A 21,396-nucleotide genomic window follows, 5' to 3' on the forward strand; every position below is an offset into this window, starting at 1 on the left:
TATAAGGTTGATTAAAAAGCTCCCACGTTGAGTTGATGTTAGTTGAGAAAACATGACTATTTTGGAATAATATAATTCAGCTGGTGCTTTATATTTTTGCAAAACACCGTACGTTATGGAATGAGGGTAGGTTTCTATGTCCCACTTTTCCTTATTCTGAAAATTTAAATTCTGGTATTAAAATGTACCCTCTCTATTATGTACAACCAAATTGAAGTAAATTTTATTTAAAGACAATACTAGCAATTTTGTGAGGTCACAGTGAAGTCATTATAAAGTCAGTAAAGAAGTCGGCGGACCGTTGACTTTTTTTAAAAGTGACTCCCCCCCTCCCTTTGATGTAAAACTGTTTGACTGTGTTTGTCAATGAAGAATTATTTCGTAGTTGTAAAGCGGTTCCTGACATCCGGTTAAATTCTCTTGCGATTGGTTGGGAGCAGTCCCGTTTCGGAGTTTCCCCAATCCCCACTTCCGAGACCCCTGCTGCGTTTGTTAGTACCCTTGACCATAGATGCTGTGATTGGCTCAATTGTATCACCTGCATAATAAGGCTGACTAACACAGAAAAGGAAAATGCTATACCTAACTCTATTTTCCCGGAAAGAATGAAAGACTTTCGTTGTCTTACCCCCGGGGGTCAGTCAATAATGACTTTCTAGCTACATCGTATTCTATGAGAGCGGTAGCTCTCTTAGATAAGACTTCATACTGACTTTAATGTATAAGGATGGTTTTTTGATTGGATATAACTTTTTTTGTATCGTATTAACTGCTTTGAAAAAATTCCACAGAACTACAATTCGGGCCCTAAATACGTGGTTGAAATTTCAAAGAGATCCATTTAATAGTTTATTTTATAAAAAATAAAGTTGCTAAGGGTGGTTTACATTTCCATAAAAATAATCATAGATATTGACGAAAACCTCAAAATTTTCCCATAGAAATAACATGGGAAAATATTTTACAGATAACCATCTTGTTGTAGCCGTCATAATATAACTATACGTTTGTTTGATTTGAAAACGGTTTTAAACGAAAGCCTCATATTTAGTATTTGTGCTTTCCAGCTTTCATTGATTAATTTTAAGTTTAAGTATGTTTAATTTTAAATTTTCAAAATTACCCCAATCTGCTTTATTTAAGCATGGATAATAGTCAGTTTATGATGTAAGCACGGTTAAGGCTATTTGGTCCAATTTTCGTAGTGGTAAAAAAACAAGAGAACCTAAGCTTGTGTTAGCTAACAAGTTAAGTTGGAAAAGGACCCCACACATGTATATTAAGTTAACAAGATAACCTACGCCTGGTAATTAAGCTAGATTACCTACGACTGGAAATTAAGCTAGATTACCTACGACTGGAAATTAAGCTAGATTACCGACGACTGGATTAAGCTAGAGTAACGACGACTGGAAATTAAGCCACATTACCGACGACTGGTAATTAAGCTAGAATACCGACGACTGGTAATTAAGCTAGGTCAGCGACGACTGGTAATTAAGCTAGGTCAGCGACGACTGGTAATTAAGCTAGAATACCGACGACTGGTAATTAAGCTAGATTACCGACGACTGGTAATTAAGCTAGATTACCGACGACTGGTAATTAAGCTAGATTACCGACGACTGGTAATTAAGCTAGATTACCGACGACTGGTAATTAAGCTAGATTACCGACGACTGGTAATTAAGCTAGATTACCGACCACTGGTAATTAAGCTAGATTACCGACGACTGGTAATTAAACTAGATCAGCGACGACTGGTAATTAAGCTAGATTACCGACGACTGGTAATTAAGCTAGATTACCGATGACTGGTAATTAAGCTAGATTACCGACGACTGGTAATTAAGCTAGATTACCGACGACTGGTAATTAAGCTAGATTACCGACGACTGGTAATTAAGCTAGATTATCGACGACTGGTAATTAAGCTAGATTACCGATGAAAAGAAATTAAGCCAGATTACCGATGAAAAGTAATTAAGCCAGATTACCGATGGTAGGTAATTAAGCTAGATTACCGATGGCAGGTAATTAAGCTAGATTACCGATGGCAGGTAATTAAGCTAGATTACCGACGACTGGTAATTAAGCTAGATTACCGACGACTGGTAATTGAGCTAGATTACCGATGGCAGGTAATTAAGCTAGATTACCGACGGCAGGTAATTAAGCTAGATTACCGACGACTGGTAATTAAGCTAGAATACTGACGAGTGGTAATTAAGCTAGATTACCGACGACTGATAATTAAGCTAGACTACCGACGACAGGTAATTAAGCTAGATTACCGACGACTGGTAATTAAGCTAGATTACCGACGACTGGTAATTAAGCTAGATTACCGACGACTGGTAATTAAGCTAGATTACCGACGACTGGTAATTAAGCTAGATTACCGACGACTGGTAATTAAGCTAGATTACCGACGACTGGTAATTAAGCTAGATTACCGACGACTGGTAATTAAGCTAGATTACCGACGACTGGTAATTAAGCTAGATTACCGACGACTGGTAATTAAGCTAGATTACCGACGACTGGTAATTAAGCTAGATTACCGACGACTGGTAATTAAGCTAGATTACCGACGACTGGTAATTAAGCTAGATTACCGACGACTGGTAATTAAGCTAGATTACCGACGACTGGTAATTAAGCTAGATTACCGACGACTGGTAATTAAGCTAGATTACCGACGACTGGAAATTAAGCTAGATTACCGACGACTGGATTAAGCTAGAGTAACGACGACTGGTAATTAAGCCAAAATACCGACGACTGGTAATTAAGCTAGGTCAGCGACGACTGGTAATTAAGCTAGGTCAGCGACGACTGGTAATTAAGCTAGATTACCGACGACTGGTAATTAAGCTAGATAACCGACGACTGGTAATTAAGCTAGATTACTGACCACTGGTAATTAAGCTAGATTACCGACGACTGGTAATTAAGCTAGATCAGCGACGACTGGTAATTAAGCTAGATTACCGACGACTGGTAATTAAGCTAGATTACCGATGACTGGTAATTAAGCTAGATTACCGACGACTGGTAATTAAGCTAGATTACCGACGAATGGTAATTAAGCTAGATTACCGACGACTGGTAATTAAGCTAGATTACCGACGACTGGTAATTAAACTAGATCAGCGACGACTGGTAATTAAGCTAGATCAGCGACGACTGGTAATTAAGCTAGATTACCGACGACTGGTAATTAAGCTAGATTACCGACGACTGTATTTAAGCTAGATTACCGACGACTGGTAATTAAGCTAGATTACCGACGACTGGTAATTAAGCTAGATTACCGACGACTGGTAATTAAGCTAGATTACCGACGACTGGTAATTAAGCTAGATTACCGACGACTGGTAATTAAGCTAGATTACCGACGACTGGAAATTAAGCTAGATTACCGACGACTGGTAATTAAGCTAGATTACCGACGACTGGTAATTAAGCTTGATTACCGAAAACTGGTAATTAAGCTAGATTACCGACGACTGGTAATTAAGCTAGATTACCGACGACTGGTAATTAAGCTAGATTACCGACGACTGGTAATTAAGCTAGATTACCGACGACTGGTAATTAAGCTAGATTACCGACGACTGGAAATTAAGCTAGATTACCGACGACTGGATTAAGCTAGAGTAACGACGTCTGGTAATTAAGCCAAATTACCGACGACTGGTAATTAAGCTAGAATACCGACGACTGGTAATTAAGCTAGGTCAGCGACGACTGGTAATTAAGCTAGGTCAGCGACGACTGGTAATTAAGCTAGATTACCGACGACTGGTAATTAAGCTAGATTACCGACGACTGGTAATTAAGCTAGATTACTGACCACTGGTAATTAAGCTAGATTACCGACGACTGGTAATTAAGCTAGATCAGCGACGACTGGTAATTAAGCTAGATCAGCGACGACTGGTAATTAAGCTAGATTACCGACGACTGGTAATTAAGCTAGATTACCGACGACTGGTAATTAAGCTAGATTACCGACGACTGGTAATTAAGCTAGATTACCGACGACTGGAAATTAAGCTAGATTACCGACGACTGGTAATTAAGCTAGATTATCGACGACTGGTAATTAAGCTAGATTACCGATGGCAGGTAATTAAGCTAGATTATCGACGACTGGTAATTAAGCTAGATTACCAATGGCAGGTAATTAAGCTAGATTACCGATGAAAAGTAATTAAGCCAGATCACCGATGACAAGTAATTAAGCCAGAATACCGATGACAAGTAATTAAGCTAGATTACCGATGGTAGGTAATTAAGCTAGATTACCGATGGCAGGTAATTAAGCTAGATTATCGACGACTGGTAATTAAGCTAGATTACCGATGGCAGGTAATTAAGCTAGATTATCGACGACTGGTAATTAAGCTAGATTACCGATGGCAGGTAATTAAGCTAGATTACCGATGAAAAGTAATTAAGCCAGATTACCGATGACAAGTAATTAAGCTAGATTACCGATGGTAGGTAATTAAGCTAGATTACCGATGGCAGGTAATTAAGCTAGATTACCGATGGCAAGTAATTAAGCTAGATTACCGACGACTGGTAATTAAGCTAGATTACCGACGACTGGTAATTAAGCTAGATTACCGATGGCAGGTAATTAAGCTAGATTACCGATGAAAAGTAATTAAGCCAGATTACCGATGACAAGTAATTAAGCTAGATTATCGATGGTAGGTAATTAAGCTAGATTACCGATGGCAGGTAATTAAGCTAGATTACCGACGACTGGTAATTAAGCTAGACTACCGACGACTGGTAATTAAGCTAGATTACCGACTACTGGTAACTAAGCTAGATTACCGACGACTGGTAATTAAGCTAGATTACCGACGACTGGTAATTAAGCTAGATTACCGACGACTGGTAATTAAGCTAGATTACCGACGACTGGTAATTAAGCTAGTTTACCGACGACTGGTAATTAAGCTAGATTACCGACGACTGGTAATTAAGCTAGATTACCGACGATTGGTAATTAAGCTAGATTCCCGACGACTGGTAATTAAGCTCGATTACCGACGACTGGTAATTAAGCTAGATTACCGACGACTGGTAATTAAGCTAGATTACCGACGACTGGTAATTAAGCTAGATTCCCGACGACTGGTAATTAAGCTCGATTACCGACGACTGGTAAATAAGCTAGATTACCGACGACTGGTAATTAAGCTAGATTACCGACGACTGGTAATTAAGCTAGATTACCGACGACTGGTAATAAAGCTAGAATACCGACGACTGGTAATAAAGCTAGAATACCGACGACTGGTGTTTAAGCTAGATTACCGACGACTGGTAATAAAGCTAGAATACCGACGACTGGTAATTAAGCTAGATTACAGATGACTGGTAATTGAACTTGATAAGTATATGACATGTGTTGGTGCTCAGGTGTACGGAATCTTTTTATGGTATAACTATGTACAGCTTCCTCTGTATTTGCATGTGAAAATGACGGGAAAGCAATTTGAGTTTGATCGGACGTTCATTGTCAAGTCAAGCAGTGAGGAATGACAGTTTTATAATAGATGGTTTGTTAGTTCAAACGCGTTAACTAATGTATGCACAATGCTCTAATACTTTTACTCTCCCAAGGTTTCTGAATTTGAATTAGTATTAAGACTGAAGTAACAGATATTAATAAAAACTGTCATTGTAGACAAAGACTGGAAAGTGTAAATGATAAGTGTAGAAAATGAATTGCCAGAAGTAACAGATATAAAATTTTTACTTTTGAAGACATGATCATAAAACATCGATTATTTTAAAAAATTCTTATCTTAGTTTTTTTCACAAAAATTAGTCAAAATATTTTGTCACGAAACATGTGCATCATTTCAAAACCAGTACACGTGTACATTTTTTTTATACCAAAAATTTACAATGAGTTTTGAGTATTCGGTCCTATAAGGAGAATAAAATAGTCAGAAAATGGTTGAAAAAAAACTGTGTGAAAATCGTAGTCGTTATTTTGAAAGTTTTAAAAGTATCAAAATTAACGTGATGTATAGGTCCCAAAATATCTTTTGAACATTAATAATTACATCACAGTCAAACGGCCTTTGTAATTTTCTGCTTGGCAATATTTCCAATTATAAAATATAAAAATTGGAGTATTTGAACTAAACCCTAGTTTCAAAAAATTTGAAGATACCATTTTTTTCTGGAACTATTATATAGAGCAAAATACTTGTGTAAATAATGTAGAAAAATATATTGAGTTTAATGAAAATTTGGTGAAAAAACTAAGATAAGAATTTTTTAAAATAATCTATGTTTTATGATCATGTCTTCAAATGTAAAAATTTTAATATCTGTTACTTCTGGCAATTCATTTTCTACACTTATCATTTACACTTTCCAGTCTTTGTCTACAATGACAGTTTTTATTAATATACGATGGGCTATTAGTTTGACCACAAGGAGATAATCAACATCAAGGAGATATCTCTCCAGATTACGAATGAGGGTATTGTGTGTCAGGTTCTCGCTGACGAACGTCTCATCTCGAGTGTTTATAAAAGTTAACATCCCAAGGTGAGGCCGAACGTATTTACTGTAGAGTAAACGGCAATTGAACAACAACAACAAAGTTTTTCTCTCCTAACATATTTTCTCCGCCCCAACTAAACTCTGCCAGGGAGAGCTGGATCCCCTAAAAAAATTTCACCCCCTCCCTAAAAGGCACGGGACTTGAATTTTTGGATTGGAGGTTTGTTCCGCACCTGATGAGCTACTCGGCCAATAGGTTTCACTTCTAAAATGGTTTTTTTATAATATGAATTTCAAATTTTGCTTTATCTCTAATCTCGTTAGCTAAGGCTTCTAATCTATCCATTGTGTGTAAATAAATACCGTCTTTAAAAGAAAATTAGCACGCCACACGATACGCCGTCTCCGCTAAAAAATGTAAACACTGACACCGTCAACTTGGATGAATCCTCCACGCTTGAACTTGCTCAGACTACAATTAGCCCCGCCTGTTTTACTTCACTCTCCACCGCTGTGGAGCGCTGCTTCAAAAGTTCGTACTCGGTCTTGGCCGATGGCCGAGATTTTGGAAATTTTTCTCTCCATTCACCCGAGCTCCGTTGCAAATATAAAAAATCTCAACGTCCCAACTTTCAGAACTAGAGGCTACGGTAAAAAATCGGAGATATGACCTTGATGTTAGATTATTCTCTTTGTGGTTTGACCTGGTGTGTAGAAGAAGAAGAAGAAGAAGAAGAAGAAGAAGAAGAAGAAGAAGATGATGATGATGATGATGATGGAGAAAAGGTTTCGTTCGCTATTTTTAAATAGCACTTCGTAAAACCAATTCTAGGTGGCGCTGGCTCCATATTTTTCTTGTCAACTATTTTAAAATTTATAATATTTATTTTCATCTCCACCGCCACCGCGTTGGCGACATGTGATTCACGTTGCCAAGCAGCCATTGAAAAATTATTTCCCTTGACCGGTATATTAGGGGATATTTCACTAAAAGTATATTTTTGTAGTAGGGCTTAAATATGGGCTAGACCATCTTGTTTTTTAAAAAAATTCAACTGTCCGCCTACCACCTTCGTCAGCCATTTTGCCTTTATTTGGTCGGCATCTATCTTTCTTTTAGCAATTATAATTCTATATCTATTAGTTAGTGGAATGTCTTTTACAAATAAACTGTTTTGTTTAACGTTCGATCGCTACTATTGCTTTGTATTTTCAGCTTGCCATTAATGATTTCGTTCGGCTTTTCAAATTTTCCGTTTGTTTTTGACTGAATTTTAAAATGAAAGCAACCGTATTTCAAAATATTTTACGAAAGCATCGAGAAATAAGCAAAACTCTCTTCAATTATTACGTGCATGTCTAATTTGTGAATCTGAACTTACCGAATACGAATATTTAAACGTCAGGCTAAAATAAGGAAAAAAAATTTGAAGTTTGAAAAATATTAACCAATTTTCAAGAAAATTCGAAAAATTAAAACAAGTGATGGAATTCTCCATTATTAGAGTGGAACCTAAGACCATTAACTCACAACGCAATAAGATCCTCGTATTGAAATTTCCGCCTCTAGGAGTTACGGCTGTTTTCGCGACAACGGTGCCACCAAGCGGCAACGGATAGAAACTTGTAAGGTGTACAGAACTTCCGATTCCGGATATCACTTAAAAAAAGAAATGGGATCGTCTTCTTCTAAATTCGGAGGCCGAGGCCGCAACGGTTTAATGTACAATTACGATGAAATAGCAAAAATAAAATATCGCTAAATTAGCTTGATATCTGTAATATGGTATAGTTAAAAAAATATGTAAACGTTAACATTTTCATTCTCATCTGCTTCGTCGTGATTCGCCATTTTTAAATAGCAAAGAGGAACCTGTAAACCGGAAATTCGGTATCCCCTAAAAGTTTCCTAAATAAACCGCAAGGGTCGCTAGGATCGCGCGTAACAGAAAACTATGATAAGTAGAAAGCTCGCGTTGCGAGTCCCGGGGGGGGGGGGTTGTTAATGGTCTTAGGTGGAACCAAATACTTTATTATTCATAAATCATCCAATAAAATTAAAAAGTTTTATAAATAACTATAGGTAAATATTTACTTCATATTTTTTCGAGCAGCTATCATGATATCAGCTATAATTCCTTCGTAGTCATCAATTACAGAATTGACCCAAGCCTTTCCTGGTTTACGATCAATTAAGGGATAATACTTGGCACACATGGAAATAATTTGATATCTAATTAACACTTGAATGTCATTTGACTTATTTCATAAATTTAAAATATCTAATATTTTTCCACCATAATTTTCTGTATTTAATTCAATTGCAAAATTTAGGCTAATTCCAATTCAGCTCAATGATTTGGAAATTGTACAGTTCATCTAAATAGTTAGGACAATATTATTCATACGTCTCACAGATGCTGCGACGATGTAGTATACGATAATGTAATACTCGATAAAGAGCTCCAGACGAAATGTCGTGTATTCAGCTACTGATTAATTTACCCTAAATTTTAAGATTTTGTGTTCATAGTCTCATGTACCTGTTGACATTTCAAGGTGAAAGTATACTAGGTACATCAAGAGATTTGACTTCATTAAATTTAAGTGAGACTATTCGGAAGTTTGCATTTTCCTCCCTCAAATTTTTAACCAATTGTTGTTGTTTATTCTCTAACTTTTATCCATTTTATTTTTTATTTGATTTCATGTTCAATTAGTAATAGATTCTTAAAAGATTACTTACAGTATTTCCCGTGTATAGCGAAACGGTCTTAGATTGTTCCATCTTCTTGAGCCTTGGTATAAGAACGAAGCTTATTTCTCCCGAAAACCTTTTGAACGCTATATCGCCACAAATATCCTTTATATGCGTAAGTTTCCTTCTAAATGCGATTAATTATTAAAATCCAGATTGGTTTTTTTTTCTAGCTTTCGGTTAATTTGTCATACCCGAAGGAGAAAACATTACAGTTAACCAAAGAACATTTGGTTACACGTAGAAAAGACAGTTAATTTATATAGAATTCTTCATTGATAAACTTTTCTTGAACTTAATTTCAACATAAAATAATCAAGAATTTCATAATGACGTTGTATAACAGGACCAAACAATAGCCATTATCATTCGAGAAGAATCAAAACACATTCATCCCGATGTGAGGTTACTCCAAGATGGCAGTTATTTAACATTTGCATTGCTTTCTAACCGTATTTTCAAACTGATCGTTTATTACTACATTTTTAGCTGTAACATCTTGAAAGGTTGCTCGCTAATATAGCTTCAAATTTCACATGAAGTTCTTGACGAGAAACTAAACCTTTCATAGCATAAGTTTCTAGTCTTCGTCCAACTAAATAGTCTTTGCTTTTGTTTTATTAATAACTTTATACGATAACGAAACATACGCGTCAAGCAGCGAGGTAAGCAACCATTCATTTTCTAAACCTATCAAGGATAGATCGATAAACATTATGGAAAGAAGTAAAGGTAAGCTTTCGTGCAAAAATTGCGTCAAAGAAACACTGTTAATTACCGGACCTTAAGCATTCATATTTACTCCTAGAAATACAGAAACAAGATGTGCACGACCTGTTAAGCCCATTCCATCGCGTGATTCTAGACATTGTGAAAAAGTTTTCTAGAATTCGTATATTAGCCTTACAGAAATCGTAGACTTAAAGAGACTTTATATAAGCGAACCGTTACTGTTTTTTTAAAGGTCTCGCACTCTCTCCACCCATTCATTGACGTCACAGCAGCTGATGTGAAACTCGTCAAAGAGGAATTATTTCGTGCCTGTAAACCGGATCCTCACACCCGATTAGTCTCTCTTGTGAGCCTCCTTCAGAGGCTGTACCACTTCGGCGTCTCCCCAGTCCCTGCACTCACGATAGTCCGAGATACCTGCTGCGTTTTTAGAACCGCTGACCGTAGCATTAGCAAAGGCGCAGTGATTGGCCCATACCGAATATAGGCCTGATTAACACATAAAAGGGAAAATGTCTTAACACTAATTTTCCAGGAACAAGAAAAGACTTGCTTGCGTCTATAACAATTTTTCCAATAAAAAAAAATTCAATGATCCACCGACCTTTTTACAGAACCTTTAACTACAACAATTCAATACGCCTTTCCGCAAACGTTTCTGAGCAACTTGTTTTAATTAAGGTCCCTTTACTTGTGTATCAACCGGAAAATCGCGGGGGTGTGAGGTTTTGGTGTTGGCTATTGGTGTGACATCCTAAGCGAGCAATTTTAGTATGATGGCTATGGCGATAGTTCAGCTGACTCCAGGAAACTGTCAGTAGGTTTTAGACGTCTAATAAGGGTAATCTGGCCTCGCGGAGAAACCTAACGCGCAGAGGTCTTTAAGGAAACATCATTTATCGTTTCGTCTATAATCTTCTAGATAGTTATTGAAATATCCGTCACTATAATCACGATCTTACGAATTAAAAACAAGTTGGGAGACCAAAATAAACCTCTCCCAGTCGAGACGAGTGCTAACTACCAACAGAGGGTTTTCTTAAACAACTAAATAAATATCAATAGATATCAATTATTTTAATCGTCAGAAATTTACCTTAATTCCAGTTAAGTTGTTTTAAGAATCGTTGTTACAAAAGTCATTTGAAACACAGGTATTGTTGTCGTTTGAGTGTTAGCGTATGCCTCTTAAGAATTCTTGGAAATTTAGGGAAAATAAGGCGTTGGATTCATAGTAAATTACATGAAAAGCCACAATTTCCTAAACCTTTGGTGGAAGCCCTGCCATTGGGAGCCTAGACGTTTCACGTAGCCCTAGCGGATTGCCGCGTACATCTTAACATTAAGGATGATAATGGAGTAAATGCGTTTGCCCCGAGTTGCCAACTGCGATCGCGGTGAAAGACACACAATGACACGTCCAGTGTAATACCTCTCCCTGACGTCATCGTGACTCTGAGAGGTAAAAAATTCATTGCCCGAAGCTTGCCTTTAATGACGGTCTAATTATGCTCTGGTTATTCTTTTAATCGGTACTTAGCAAAGCCGTATTGCCTACTGCTATTTTCAAATCAATAAACTGGGTTCGGTAAGTGTAAACTTCTTAAACACGCCCGGGAAAGCCTCACACCCAACAAGCTGTTACTTGCTTCTTCTGTAAACACAGTTCCATTCCAAAAAAAACAGAATGTACTTAGTTTTTGATTCCTCTACATGGCTTCACGCTTGATAAAACGAAAAAGTGATCTGTTAACTGAAATGAGTGTCCTTTCTTGATAAAATTAATAGACTTCTACTTCAATTTTCTAATGAATTAACAGGCATTTATATATATTTCCGGTTAAACTAACTAGTTGAAATTCGTTCAACCAATTCCATACTCACCGGCTTTCCTTTGTTTTTGAAAATTTATACAGTTAGATGAAATGATAATGGAGTAAACAAGTCCAAAACCTAAAAGGCTAGAAAAAATACTCAAATTAAAAGCAACAATTGAATGGCATGGAATGGAAAAAACATGGTCAGATGTATTTTTCCCTAAAAATCCCATGAATAAATAATTGCTTCGTAACCCGATAATGATGTTTTCCTGCATTACATACTAAGTACAATTATACAAAAACAAGTTTGCCTCGCAGTCCCCGTGAAACTGCATTTATAAGCAGTACATTGTGAAACAAGGACGCTATCCTGAAAGCGTCCTTTCGGAACAAACAAAGACGGTTGTCAGTTCATATTGAAGTTCAAAAAATCATATCACAGGTTCCTAAGGTATGTTCCATAAGTTGGTCATAGATTCTCGCCTGGTGAGGCGCTGTCAAAGGCTTAGTACAAACTAAATAGGAAGATGGTCTGCAAGTGTAAGCAGTGTCATAATTATGGTATGTATCTTATAAACTTATGATCATATGAATAAAACAGCCCAGGCCTTTAGACGCAAATACACATTATACTTTTTAAAACGTTATCCGTGGCGCTGATTCCCACTCAACGGAAAACACGACGGAAACCCGGCAGAATGGGGTTCGACCGAAAAATCTTTACGCCGAGCCTGACGGAATTTCCGTTCTGCCGGGCGTAAGTTGTGTTCTATTTTTTCGGTCGTATTCGGCGTTACGCCGGTGTCTCAGCCAATGAATTTACCCCTCTGACTACGTCATAAATTTCAAGAGCGCACGCATACGCGAGATAGATTGATAGCCGCCAATTTTTGTGGTTAACCAAGGCTTATCGGAAACATGCCACCAAGAAAGAAAAATTAAACTAATTAAAGTAAACAGAGATCAGATGTCAATAAGGAAGACTTTATTGAGGGGGTTAGAAAATATCTAATCTTGTACGATCTAAGCGACAAAGGGACAAAGATACCAATTCAGAGTGCGAAATAGATGTTGAGGAAACCACTAAAAACCGTCACTGTGAGTCACACGACACAAAAATATCTACCACCAAACTGAATATTCAGTCGTAGTGTGAACGGCCTACCGCCGCACGCCGGCGTAAGTTAAATTTTCTACCGTCGGTTGTGTGATTTCCGCCGTAATTTTTCGGTCGAGTGGGAATCTAGCTTTAGTCGGATATTTTGTGTAGGAAAATAAGTTTAACTGCTTGAAATAGAATCTTTGACCGAAGGATGGGATCGGTTGGTTTGAAAACAAAGTAATAAAATGTTTTAACTTAGATAAGACAGTTCAAAGATTCAGGGTTTTTTATTGCATGCACGTGCACTGTTTAAAAGTTAAGAAAAATAAAAGAGAAAATGAGGGGATAGAATAATAAGGGTATGGGCCGAAGGCCTGGCTGTAAATGCATTTTGGTAAAAATAAAACTGAACTTTGAATATGGGGTGGAACTTTGAGACCTAGCAAAAAGCTAGAAGTCGTGACTTGGACATAAGAGAAAAATAGTTGAAACAGGGCTAGCGAAGAAGCTAGAAGTCCTTAGAAGGACATAAGAAAATTGTTGGTTATGGGCTAACAAAGAAGCTAGAAGTCCTCAGTTGGACATAAGAAAATAATAGAAATGGAGATCAGGCCTAGGCAAGGAGCTATAATCTTCGGACTTAGTAAGTAAAGAAAGGAAATTTGGAAACGGTAGTCTTCGAACATAAAAATTAAAGAATGGAAATTGGAAATTTGTAAAACGGTAGTCTTCGAACATAAATTGAAAGGGTCGTCTTCGGACGTTAATTGAAAGGGTCGTCTTCGGACATAAATTGAAAGGGTAGTCTTCGGACATAATATGGAAAGAATTGAAAAATAAGAATAAAAGTGGAAAAGTTTAGATACCACGGAAAGAATAGAAATGTAAAAAGTTTAGATACCTCGGAAAGAATAGAAATGGAAGGTTCACGGGTAGTTGAGCGGTTTTCAAAAGAGCGTTTTGGAATAAAGCGGTTCCCAAAACAGCGGTTTGCAAAACCGCGTGGAAGCAAAACCGTGGTTGCTGTTTCCGCGTTTCTCAATACAGCGCTATTTCCCAAAACAGCGGTTGCTGTTTCCGCCCAAACTGTGATTGATAGGGAGGGAAATCTCTATTATATTAAGTATATAGGACAAAGAACAATATTATGCAAAAAGGAGTAATGTTATATCGGAACTAAATATAAAATATAATTTTTTGGAAAAGGCATATTATTTTGGGAAGTTAATGAAGATAAACAACAATATTTTGGAAAAGGCGTACTTCCGTACGCTCAAGATATAAACGCTGTAATCAAAATGCGCTAAAACGAGAAATGGCTATAATGGCAAACGCGTTTATGAAAAAGCCGTTTTGGACAATGCTGTTTTGATAACACGCCCAATCGATAACATACCGAAATGGTTAAGGTTTAGATACCACGGAAAGAATAATGCAAATGAAAAGTTAACGTAAAGGAACAGTTTAAAGAAATAAAAAGATATTGAGTTGATTGGGAATTAAATAAAGCGTTGAATTAGTCTGAAGCAAAAACTGACTGACGTTGTCATTGATTGGAGTGACTGTTCTACGATGCGCGACGAACGAGGACTTAAGCTTAGTTCCCACTTGACCGAAAACCCGACGGAAACACTGCGTAAGTACCTCTGCTGCAAAACATCTTCCGCAGAACGCGACCAAAACAGCTTTCGGTCGGACAGAATTGGTGTTCTATTTTTGACGCAGAGGACGATGTAAAATTATTTTCATAACCAATCAAAATTCGTTTCGGGATGAAGCTTCTGTTGACGTCATAATAGTTGAGTTTTTTATCGCCGATTTGAGTTTTTTTTTAACTCGCCAGTCGCCATTGCCACATTTGCGTGTCATGAAGTTTTGAGTCTGAATTATCTAATTGGATTTGATCGCGAGTCACTATTGCCGTGTTTGATTGTAATAAACCATTAATTTGAATCTCTGACCCTCATTTGGTAGAAGTAAGCTCCCTTATTAAGATACCATCAAGGGAAAATCAAAGGCCAAGGCTAAAGTTCTTCTGGCTCCGAGTCCCAATTCCAACTCGTGCCACGTGACTACCGGTTGACCGCCCTTTTCTGTCGGAATTCGGTCGTATGTGTGAACCAAACTGAAATCTTGCCGTCGAAGGGCTGCGTAAAACTCAATTTTCTGCCGCAGCACTAAAGTTTTCGGTCGTCATTTTCGGTCAAGTGAGAACCTAGCTTTATGGTTTCGATTTTTCAGTCGGTCGGAACACTTACAAAAATTTGAGCTCTCCCAAAAATAAAGGTAACGGATTAAGAGAATAAAGCTATGAAAACAACGACCCAGTTTGTTCAATGAAGATATTAGAGAAAAAACAATGAGAATCCATAAAGTTACTCTCATAGAATATTGGAGAAACTGGAGTTTATAGCTTTTCTCGATAAGCAAAAGTAAAGTTTTGTGTTTGTGAGTGCGTATGTGGAGGGGGATATATCCCAGTAGTACGATTTCTTGTAACACTCAAGAACTAAATAAAAGAGTTTTAGCATTTAGAAAATATTTTCCAAAACAATCGTTATTGCAATACATTAATGTTGAAGCTAAGACCATAAACCAAGATGGACTAGAATGGAGATGCGACGCGTGGTTCTTTTAGAGCAGCACCTCTCTAGCGCCACGGTGTGACCAATATTGAAACATTTTCGGCTAAAACCCTAGTCGAAACGTTTCGGGACTCTCCCGCTAGAGGTGGCGACAGGCTATCCCACTAGAAGATTCAGGGTTTTAGCTTATCAGTCCAGTCAGAGTGTTTAATGGTCCTAGGTTGAAGGAACGTTGTATTCTAAATGCTACAACTAAAACCCGTTTACATACGCTTAAACAAAGCGAAGGAAGGCAGGCGTATATTTAAGGAAATGAGAGCTCTATTCAAACCTTATTCCTTATATAGTTAAATGAAATAATGAATACTTACATTTTGAAACATAATAAGGGATAATTTTTAAAATATAGAAAAGGTAACAAATTTTTTTCCTGGGCTTAATTGAAATCTCCGTGATTTAACTTGAGTATTGATTTCAAGGTGTTCGACTTTAATTCCAGTGTATGATAGATCGGTGAAGTGAAGCACCGCTTTATTTAACGAGGAAAACCATCCAATCTCGAGAACATACGTAAGTTTAGCAAAATCAAAAATTTTAATGATAAGTTGTAAATTATAACAAGAGGAAGGGTTAAAATGTAATTAAAAACCGGTTTTTAATACAAGATGTAAAATTAGAACCATGAGTAAATAATATGTTAGCTCCCTAGGGAGCTAACATATTATTAACTCATGTTAGAACCTAATATAGTGTACTAAATATTCCATTCAATTGATTAACGTATGAAAAGGTAAAGAGGCCAACGTAATTTTTAATTAGAAGCAAATTACATTAAATATTATTTAGATAAAGAAAATTTGTATTAATACTAAATATTTATTTTTACTTTCTTTCTAACCCAGAAAATAAATTCCATGAAATGCTTAATGATACAGTAATTAGAATATCCTTGTATCAGCCGGTGAGTATAAGTACAACCATACTGAATACACCGTTACATTAATGGGGATAGGAAAACCATAATAGTCGACAAAGACCAAATAAAAATATCTAAATAGACTAGTCAAGCATTCACTATTTTGTGGATTTTACATTTCGTTAGTCCGGCAGCCCGGTAACGTGCACCGCGTTTCGGCTATCGGCTATGCCTTGGCTAAGTTGGCTTCCTCTCCTGAAGCCAGCTATCACTCGTAGCAGTAGCCATAGCCCACTCGATCACGCGCACCACGACGCAAGCTGCTTGCGATATAATAAATATAAACATAAGAAAATAATATATAGCTCCCTATAAGTATGAAACGTAGTACATTTTCATACTACAGCATCTGCTCCCAAATTTGGCGCGCTTACGCTTTTACGCCCCGTGGGAGAAGTTTCGGTACTACGAGTAAAAGGGGGGCGAAACCATCGCCGCCACCTATGGTGTCCGCGAAAGGCACGATGGGCCGAGGAAATATCGCCGGCCGCGCCCGTAGAGACACAAGATGTTCCCACTGCTCCATACCTCGGTACCAGTGTAGGCGCTAGCCTCGTTTGTCAAAATCTCGCGCCATCTATTAATTTATTATGATAATTTTGACATGTACTTAATCAGTTATAATTATCGTAATAATAATTTCTAGACCTTTAACTATTTAATTACAATAAAAAATTTGAAAATTTTTTAAACAATTATTTCATCTCTTTAACGCCAAAAACTCTTAATAGGTGGCATTAGAAACCTTTTACAAATTTCAATGGAAGAAAATGCTGTTTACATGGCTTAAATGGAGAGTTTCATACTTATAGGAGCTATATATTATTTTCTTATGATATAAATTAATAGAATAGCGCGAGTAGCGCAGCGCCCGTGAACGCCGATCGAGTGGGCTATGCTTTGGCTAGGTAAACGTCTTCGCAACTTTAAAAGCCTAGTCTAAATGCGCTCAGTGCTTATAATCATGGAGATCGGTTTACTATCAGAAACCACACTAAAGGCCTAGCAGCCCGGTTGTATGAAAGCCCTACTTTCTCGAATAGAGTGGGGGAAAGCTATTTATGGAATAAATGGAACGGAGTATTCTAAATAAGGAGACGTGAAGACCAGACTTGTAAATAGGGGGTACCAGGGAGCCTTTGACATCCAAGAAAATTCACAGGACACCCTGAAAAAATATTTTTAGAGGGGGTCGGGTACCAACCGGGTACCCTGACAACTGAAAAAAGAGGAAAAAATAAAATGACGAATATTTCCCCTCAAAACTGTCAGGAATCAGGGTGGGAAATAAGGATTTTTTAAAAACTGGACATTGGGCCAGCGACCCCCCCCCCCTGGCCAGGAATAAATAAACTAGTCCATGACCATTGACCAGGGCGCCTCGTCTGCTAAACTAAAGAAGTGGGTAATTAAAATAGTTGAGATAATGTCTGGACTCTGACTGACCCCTGTCCGATTTAATTTTTAAACTGGTCCAGATCATTTTTAAACTGGTCATTTGCCCTGTGCCACCGCCTTATTTCCCATGCTGGCCGGAATGCAGCCTTCCCTTCCTCACATTTTGTTTATTTACCCTTGTCCACTAGGGAGTCCGGGGTACCCAAGAAAGTTGGGCTTTGGAAGGGGGTCGGGGCTCCCGATAAAATTTTCACTATTTACAAGTCTGCTGAAGACCAGACTGTCAGCTTGAAGGGAACCAACAACCTAGGACTGGGCCATAATAGTAGCCACATCGTTATCTACTAAATTAGCACATACATAAAAGGGAAAGGAACAATTAAGAAAATGAGATTCGTACTTTTATTCCAAAATTTGGCGGCCATGACTTTTCTTAAGGTAAAAGTTGAGCAATCGTATGCAATCTTAAGCACGTATAAAATATTCAAATAAATAAGTATCCGAGCCAGCAAATAAAGAAGTATCCTATGAAACCACAGATACAAATACAGATGTCTCCTCCGATCCCACAGATACAGATACAGAAGTATCCGAAATAGGTATCCGACCTCCGGCAGTTTAGCTCAAGTAAACAAAGACAAATCGTAGGTTCTATCAGAAGTTTATAATATATGTTCCATAAGTTTGTCATTGGTTACTGAGAGCTTGTCATGAAATGTCGTAGGTGAAACGTCATTGATTCTCCTTAAGAGACGCCTGTTGAGGCGCTGTCAAAGGCTTAGTACAGACTACATAACCAAGATCGACGTGCAAATCCAAGTGTAGTCAATACTCGCGTGTCGTTCTCGAACTAGCTCTCAGTAAGTCTCTAATACCACGAAATATAGGTATTGTCATACTTATTTAACATATCTTATAAACTTATGATTCTATTAGGTCTCTAAGGTACAGTTTTAGAGCATCTTACTATTGTGAGAGCGACTCCTGATTTTACGTGGTGATTGGCGTAAAATCAGTTACCCATATTTATCTAACTTTTTAACCTACAAATATAATTGAATGTACAGTTGGAAATTATTATGTGATACAATGGTTTGTTTAAAGTTCTCTAAATTTAACTATTTGTTTGATCATAAGAAACAAAGTCAATTTAAGTCATTAGCAAATGCCCCTAACTGAAAGTGTAGCTTGTTTTCATCTTGTAACTTAACTTAATCCTCCACGTAAAGATGACAATGACCGCTTTTATTTTTCTCCGCCATTATATTTAAAGTATGTGACATGATTTTACCAAATAAACAGCGATGTAAACGGTACCCGCCGCCATTCCCCAATTGTGAAAAAGTTGAAAGTCCTATCCTAACTTCCGGTATACGCAAACAGCCTAGGAATTATAGATGGTGCTTTTATCGTACCCACCAAATTTTCAAAATGTTAATACGAGTACAATGCCGGTAGTATAGGACCTACTTGGGGACTCATACTTATGGTGACCTTACATAATAGACTTATGGTTTGATTTCAATTCACATGCAGTTCTTTCCATTATTCTATCTGAAACCGAATGGCAATATAGATCGTCTTGGCGACCACGATGGTTCTATTACGGATATCCTTAAATCTATCGAAAAGCATTTAAAGTAAGATTTACTTCAACATTTTGCGAAGGAAATTTTTCCTCTTAATAAGAAGAATCTTAATATTAAAACACAATTTCCGCGGAGTTTTGGCAGAGGTTTTTCAAACTCGCGTTATAAGTTTTCTTACTTACAAATCACATGTAAAATTTATATTTTTGAAATCATTAGAACTAGCTCTATTCCTGAAAGATTTTTGTACCAGGATAACTTAACAATTCGCAACAACAACAAACTGAAATGATCTAAACAAGTCAGCTTTTCAATTACATGTCTTACACCCGTATCTTTGATCTAATTAGGTTCGAAAACATTTAATTATGAAGATTTTTGGTTTCCCACTACAACGTTCGCGAATAGTACCATAAGCCAATCATCCTCTTAAAGTACCCATCTCTGTGGCTATTTGTAGACGCGTCTCTTCCCCTTTCATTTATGTCAGCGCTTCCAAGAGATCGACTGCCGAAAATGCAAAAGAGATTTTTCTCTTCATCTTAGTAGAAGGTTTACTAGAAGCAGAGTGTTGAAGCAGGCCCAGTGGCGTGATCTGGCGTGAGAAATTGGCCTGAAAGTCATGATGTCAGACTTAGCGTGAGACCTCATGATGTCGTGTAATCTCATGACGGCCACTCGAGATAAGGTTATCTATTCCCGTTGGCGTATCTTATCTTATTTTTTCGAGGAAAATGTTAAACGCATGGCCTCACTGATAAGGATTGAATTATGAAGTTTGAAACCCATGTTCGGAGAGTTAGGCTTAAGACGATGTCGTATTGACTTTCGGCAACGTGGTTGTCAACGTCATAGTAAACCCACGCCAAGCGTTTGGCTTAAGACCATGTGTCATACTGACTTTTCACGATGTGCTTCCGACGTAATAAAAGCGCGGTAGGTTTGAGGATAAGGCATTTTACGAGTCTTCAAGCTCTTATCGAAATGTAAGTATACTTTCCCCTTAAATTTTTAGTATAATGTGTAAATCTTAGTTCGCATCTTAATTCTGTTTTAGGTGAATATTTAGGGATAACTCCAACGTTTTCGGGATTTCCTCAACTTAATCAGTCAGTGTAACAGCGGACTGTAATATGATGGTTCTACGGGGATTATATACCTGCAATGGTTGCATTAAAGACCGCCCATTGCAGATGCAACATGACTGCGTAATGATGGATTAGAGTGAACGTGTGGATAGTCATTACTCTAATGCTGTTATTATTAACATATTTAATAATTCTTCTGCCTTTAGTTTTCAATTCTGTAAACAAATGGTCTCTAAAAGTGTATCTAGCTCAAAAACCTTTTTGTGAAATACTGTATTGACGTTTATTTAAATAATACATTTAAATTTAATATTTTTTCTTTATTCTAAATATAAGAATATTTCCAATTTTTAGTAATTAATTAAAAATAATAAATATTAAAATTTAATAGTTTATATTTATTTGGGGTGTAGACATATATTTTAGAACCATCATTGCAGAGATAAGAAACTGAGATGTAAATAATTACAATGGGATTGGAGTGAAGGAATGGTTTGTTGTGGTTAAGAAACGTTTATTGATGAAAAATAAATAGAGGCAACTTGTTGATAAGTTGCCGGTTCATGGAAACACCCAGTTATGAGTATGCATCCATAATTTGAGATATAAACCATGATAGAGGTCTCTGATGGTAGGTCAAGTAAACAGTTAAAGTCGGCAATAGTTGGGTAAATAATTTAAGTCTTCTGGCTCCTCCGGTGGTTGACCTCCACCCTCTTGTTGATCTATGAAGCCTTGAATGTCGCGCTTCTCCTGACTCGAAAGTTTCGGAAAGTCCAGCTCCTCCTCCTCTCCGTCCATG

At 37.3% G+C, this 21,396-nt stretch overlaps 2 long non-coding RNA genes across 3 annotated transcripts; both read left to right on the forward strand.

Moving 5' to 3' along the window:
* Positions 1-9,295: 9,295 nt before the first annotated feature.
* Positions 9,296-14,410, forward strand: LOC149588683 (uncharacterized). 2 transcript variants are annotated; one of them, XR_016379813.1, is made up of 6 exons: positions 9,296-9,419; positions 9,478-10,853; positions 10,959-11,190; positions 11,247-11,498; positions 11,577-11,624; positions 11,953-14,410. It is a non-coding gene; the product is annotated as an uncharacterized LOC149588683 (long non-coding RNA). The 2 variants fall into 2 exon arrangements; XR_016379812.1 differs by having other exon boundaries at positions 9,478-11,190.
* A 1,559-nt stretch (positions 14,411-15,969) lies between these two features.
* Positions 15,970-19,890, forward strand: LOC149588684 (uncharacterized). Its single transcript, XR_016379817.1, has 3 exons — positions 15,970-16,113; positions 16,446-16,504; positions 19,454-19,890. It is a non-coding gene; the product is annotated as an uncharacterized LOC149588684 (long non-coding RNA).
* The last annotated feature ends 1,506 nt before the right edge of the window (positions 19,891-21,396 follow it).

The sequence above is a fragment of the Phalangium opilio genome, unplaced genomic scaffold (genome assembly GCF_054372755.1).
Source record: "Phalangium opilio isolate 3A_F unplaced genomic scaffold, DU_Popi_V2 ptg000537l_1, whole genome shotgun sequence".
In the NCBI taxonomy this organism is placed as follows: Eukaryota; Metazoa; Arthropoda; class Arachnida; order Opiliones; family Phalangiidae; genus Phalangium; species Phalangium opilio.